The sequence below is a fragment of the Fukomys damarensis genome, unplaced genomic scaffold, assembly GCF_012274545.1.
Source record: "Fukomys damarensis isolate Sample0158 unplaced genomic scaffold, DMR_v1.0_HiC HiC_scaffold_17, whole genome shotgun sequence".
In the NCBI taxonomy this organism is placed as follows: Eukaryota; Metazoa; Chordata; class Mammalia; order Rodentia; family Bathyergidae; genus Fukomys; species Fukomys damarensis.
This window is the reverse complement of record NW_022900929.1, coordinates 46,422,566-46,428,016: the sequence shown is the minus strand read 5'-3', so window position 1 is coordinate 46,428,016 and position 5,451 is coordinate 46,422,566. Positions and strand designations below refer to the sequence as shown.

Below are 5,451 nucleotides of genomic sequence, written 5' to 3'. Positions count from 1 at the left end.
ATATATTTATATTTATATAAAAAAGACTAATAATAGCAGTATGTTATGCATCGATAGCAGCAACAGCTTTTCCAGGTTCTGCAGTCATCTGAACAGAGTAATAGACATTCAGCACACTCCATTAAACAAAACAAAATAAAACAAAACAAAAAAAACAAAGAAAAGAATAATATCCAGAAAACAGCAAAGTTCTGTTGTTGTTGTGATACCTGGCACCATTATTTTTTATTAGCATCTTAATCATCCTCTGGAAAGAGAACATTCTAGAGTAACATCTTTAACTATAGCTCTGGTGAAACATGGTCACTACTATGCATCATAAAGCAGGTACAAGATATTTTACATTCACGGAGATAGGATACAGTACCGTCCTACATCAATAATACTAGAATCAGTTTTCGTTTGAAATTTGCTTTGTCTGCAAATAAGATTGCTACCCCTGTTTTTTTTGGGGGCTCCTTTCACATGGAGAATTGTTTTCTATCCTTTCACTTTCAGGCTATGGGCTTCTTTTTGCCTGAGGTGTATTTCTTGTATACAACATATTGTTGGATTTTGCTTCTTATTCCATTTTGCCAGTCTATTTCTCTTGATTGGTGAGTTGAGGCCATTGACATTGCTGGTTATAACTGATATGTACTGACTTATTATTGTCATGTTATTGTCCTTTTGTTGACTCTTTTTACTTTTTCACCTTCTCCTTTTAGTTTCTTGCCTTGCCTATTTGATTTGCTCTGTTGGGCCTCATGGTGTTGTTTCCTTCATTGTCTTTTTCTAGGATCTTGTTTAGAATTACTTGTAGTGCTGGTTTGGTATTCATGTAGTTTCTCGGGTGTTCTTTGTTGTGGAAGTGTCTTATTTCCCCATCCATTTTGAAAGAGAGTTTTGCAGGACACGTCAGTCTAGGTTGGAGGTTGTTCTCTTTCAGTACTTGAAATATCTCATTACAGGCTCTCCTTGCCTCAAGGGTTTGTGTTGAAAAGTCTGCTGTGATTCTGATGGGCTTTCCTTTGCATGTGGTTTGTTTCTTTTCTCTTACTGCTTGTAGTATTTTGTTCTTCTGTTGGGTTTCTGGGATCTTGATTATTATATGTCTAGGTGTAGATTTATTTTTTATTGTAGCTAGTTGGGGTCCTATATGCCTCAGTTATCTGAATGTCAAATTCTTCCCCTCTATTTGGGAAGTTTTCTGTCATTAATTCTGCTAACAGCTTTTTAAAGTCATTTGTATTTTCTCCTGCTACTTCATGTATTCCTATCAGTCTTAGGTTATTCTTCTTTGCATCATCTAGGAGTTGTTGGATCAATTTCTCATGATATCTTACTGTTTTTAAGAGACCTCTCTTTTCATGGTCACTGACTTTAATCTTATCTTCTATATCTGAGAGTCTATCTTCGCATTTTTTTATTCTGTTGTGTACACTTTCAATGGCGTGTTTAATCTCCTGGATATCTGTATGAATCTGTTTTATGGATTCCATTTCTTTCCTATGTTGGGCATTTATTTTTTCCATTTCTTTCTTATGCTGGGCCCTCACGGCTTCTATCATGGTCCTGAGCTCATCTATTTTTTTGTCAGTTTCTGCTCTAGAGTCTCGAATCATGATTTCCATTTTGCTCACTATCTCTATGGTTATCTGGGAAATTATTTCTGTTTTGAATTTTTCTAGAGCCTGATTGATCTGTTTTGTTACTTCCTGTGCTTTGAGTTCAGGGTGTCCTGGTGGTTCACTATTGGCCTTTTCATCCTCATTTGCCCTACTGTTTGCCATTGGTGAACTAGAGGTCTGTCTTTGTGTCTTGCTTAAGTGTTTTCTCATTTTTATTTTGTTGTCGGACTGTCCTTAGTTTAATCTCTGGGTTATCACCCAAATCTTCCTGATGTAGTTGTGCCCTAGCTTCTGGGTCTCTAACGACCCACAGACATTCTCATCTTCATAACATTAGAGAAAGCAGCTCATCAAATCAACTGCAATGCTTTACCCCATCTGATACAATCAGCAGCACATTAAGATCAAGCACAACTTGGAAACTGACCACCTGTGGTAGTCACAAATCTATCACCCTTAACCCATTTGAATTAAATTGAAATCAAGAAGCAGTCCAGAGCATGTCTGCAGTGAACAAAATTTCAATATAGTATATTTACCATTTAATGGCTCAGACAGAGCAATGACGCAATACCCCTGATCTCAGTTAGCTGATGGCTGAACCCCATGACACAGACTGACCTCGGGCTGCATGCAGATTGAGTTTCCCAACCTTCTGAATGGTTGAACTCCACACGGTTCTAGTACAGGTTTCCCACTTCCTTTCTTTAAAGATGTTCAAAGTTGGGAACTCAGCAAAATACCCTTGATAACCACCTCTGCCTCTGAATAGTGGGTCCAAAGACTGGCACAGTCAGGAGGTCTGACAGCACACGGGTGTGTGTGTGTGTGGGGGGTAAGGGGAGTAATGGGGGTTCAGGGGCTCCCGCGTGCTACCTTCCTGGCACTGGAGTGATGGCGGCTAGGCTGGGAGAAGGCATGGCTCTCCTCCCCGCTGTGGATCGGGGCCCAGACTACCTCCCAGTCACTGGAGCCAAAATATGGTGATCTTATCTGTGCCAGTGGTGAATTTTTGAGTGCACAAAGTTGGTTTCTTTTATTGCACAAACATTTATTGATTGTCTATTATGTGGCAGACACAAGCCTAGGGGCTGGGAATGTTCAGTGAAAAGATAAACAAAACCTTTAACTTTCTGAAGCTCTTGTGACTGGGTGCACATGTGTGTGTGTGTGTGTCTGTGTTTGTGAGTGTTTAGGGGTGAATAGAAAGGAAGAAGGAACAGATGCATAAATGTAATGACTTCAGGTGGAGACCTGAGGGGAAATGTGACCAGACATGTAATCCAGGGTGATGATAGGTGACGGGGTAAGCACTTTACTTAGAGTGTCCATTGTGTTTGAACTGAGATCTGTGAAAAGGTGGAACCAGAGTTTTAGACAGCTTAACAAGTGATCAGATGAAGGACCAGAAAGGAGGCATCTGAGAGGGAGCAAGAGAAGAAAGAGCAGATGTGAGCGAGGCTGGGAAGGAGGCGAGGGTTTATTTGGCATCACATGACTACCTTTTGTAAAGACCTGGAGAATGGATTTTCCAGGGTCAAGAGCAGAAGCAAGAGGACCCTTTGCTATTACAGAGGTCCTTGGAAGAGAGGACGATGTTTACAGGAGGTCTTGGCGGCAGTGCAGATGGGAGAAGTAATGGGTTGGAGATATATTTTTATGGTCAAACAGAAAGGTGTTACTGATGAATTGGTTGTAGAGAAAAGGGAGACAAAGGAACTCTTGCAGACACTTCTAGGCTTGCGGGAGTAATTTAATGTTCTCAAGAGCAATCCTTCTCAAATATTGTGTGGTGGAAAATCATATTTGTATGGCACGTGACTGGGAGGGGCTGGCTCAGGGACTCTGGCCAGCCCGGACACACATGGCCCCTCTGATAACAATCTCAGCAAGCTTGTCACCCACTCTTGGCAGTTCACCCATCTGTAAGCTTTGATTTGGGGAAGAATCTCCCAGAGGGAGCCAAATGGGTGCTGTACAAGGCCCAATAAGACAGGGGGAGCTGTGCTACTGAAATGCATTCCTTGAGCATCTGCAATCAAAGATTTCAGGATTAGGGCACAGTTTAGAAACAATCTTGTCCAACCTTCTCCCCTCCCTCTTTACATAGAAACTCACTCATTTATTCAATTTATTAAGTGCTACAAAGTTACTCATTCAATTATCATATTTATTAAAGTCTACAAAGTACACGTGGCTATGTTAAGTGCTATGGGACAGGACTACTCTAGTGCGATTGGTGGATGGGCACACCAGCCTGTGACCAGAGGATACAGAGACAGCAAATTACTCTCATAGCAAATGGACATCCAAGCTCCCTCTCTTCCACCTTCCCTTTCTTCCTTTATCCCCTCTTTTTTTTTCCAGACAAGGAAGTTTTATTGCTGACATATAGGTAGAGTCCCATGTAATATAAAACTTTTTACAAGTTTTTTTTGTGACATTTTCCATTTTGTTTTTGTTTTTTTTTACAATAGGACTTCTCTCAGTAGGTGACACCAGTTAGAGCAGACTCATCCTTCTCTCATCTGTGTCTCCAGAAATGCCATCAGACTCATGGGCTCACCTTGGGAGAAACCAGTCTGTCTGACAGGGCTGTGCAGACCTGAAGATATTGCCTTGAAAAGGAGGAGAAAGGCCACACATGGAAAGCAGGCCCTAGGGTCCTGGGTGGGGGCTCCACCTGGCCAGGCTTGAGCCTCACTGGAGGATAGTCACAGGGCTGGGAGCCCAGGCCAACCACACTTCTGCTCCTTCAGGAGACTTTTACTAAATAGATATGGAAAAGAGCACAGCACCATGTCCTGGCTCTCAGCAGCTGGATGGTTGAGTTAGAGGCAGGGCTGGGTGCTCTGGGAGTAAGTGGCGGGCTCCCATAGACCCACTGAGGCAGAGGCATGAGGCATCCGAGTGCTGGATTGGGGCATGAGGAAGGGGCATGGGCGGCCCTGCTATTGCTGGCCAGAGGTGGCCCCATTTTTTCCAGATGGGGAAACTGAGGCACAAGGAAGTTTGGGAACTTGCCCAATGTCAGTCACAGTGAGTCAGCTTTTTGGGGTGCTGGAGGCAGCTCACAATCTGGGATCACAGTAAGGAGTAAAGACAGGCAGGAAGGGCCTAGGGATGCCTGGAAGGAACACTCGGCTTTGCAGAGGACACACAGTGGGTAGGTCTCCAGGGAAGGGTCTTTGCTTGACCCTGGGCAGGGCAGGGCATTCTGGTGAGAACAGCATTTCCGGCAAGACTGGCATCCACTTCAAAATCATGGCTCAAAAGGGTAGCAGGGCTGTTCTCAAGCCGGGCAGGGCCGGATCTCAATCCCTAATTTCTCCCCTCAACATTCCCAGCCCCATGAAGGTTTCTGGCCAGTGTCTGCCAGAGACACCACTTCTCTGAAGCCAGGGTGCGGGGGAGATGCCCCACTGTTTGTTCTGTGAACCTACTAGGGTGCAGGAGCGAGAGTGCATACAAGCAGGGCCACCTTCCAGGCCAGGCCTGCCCAGTCTGGCCACAGGCTCCCTCCACATTGTGTGTCCACGTTATCTGGTTACCACACGGAAGATGGAGACAGGAGCAAGGCTATCGCGAAGCTCCTCAGAGAAGCTGAGATGAAAGAGAGAGCCACATCTCGAAAGGCCTCCAATCATCGGAAACAGACAGGGCCCGGTGGACTGGGAGCAGAGAGGGACTGGCAAGGGCTCCTCTGTGCCTGGGGGCAAGCGGGGAGGCCAAAGCGGAGCTGTGGACCCTGCTGTCCAGCTAGGTTTGGGCAGGGCGCAGCCAAGAGCTGGGCCACCTAGAAATGGGAGAGAAGGTGGTTTTGTAAAAAAAAAAAAAAAAA

At 44.5% G+C, this 5,451-nt stretch overlaps 1 gene segment (V, D, J or C); it reads right to left on the bottom strand.

Annotated features, from left to right (window-relative positions):
• LOC104871741 overlaps positions 1-5,451 on the bottom strand; it is a 445,981-nt gene that overhangs the window by 76,893 nt on the left and 363,637 nt on the right.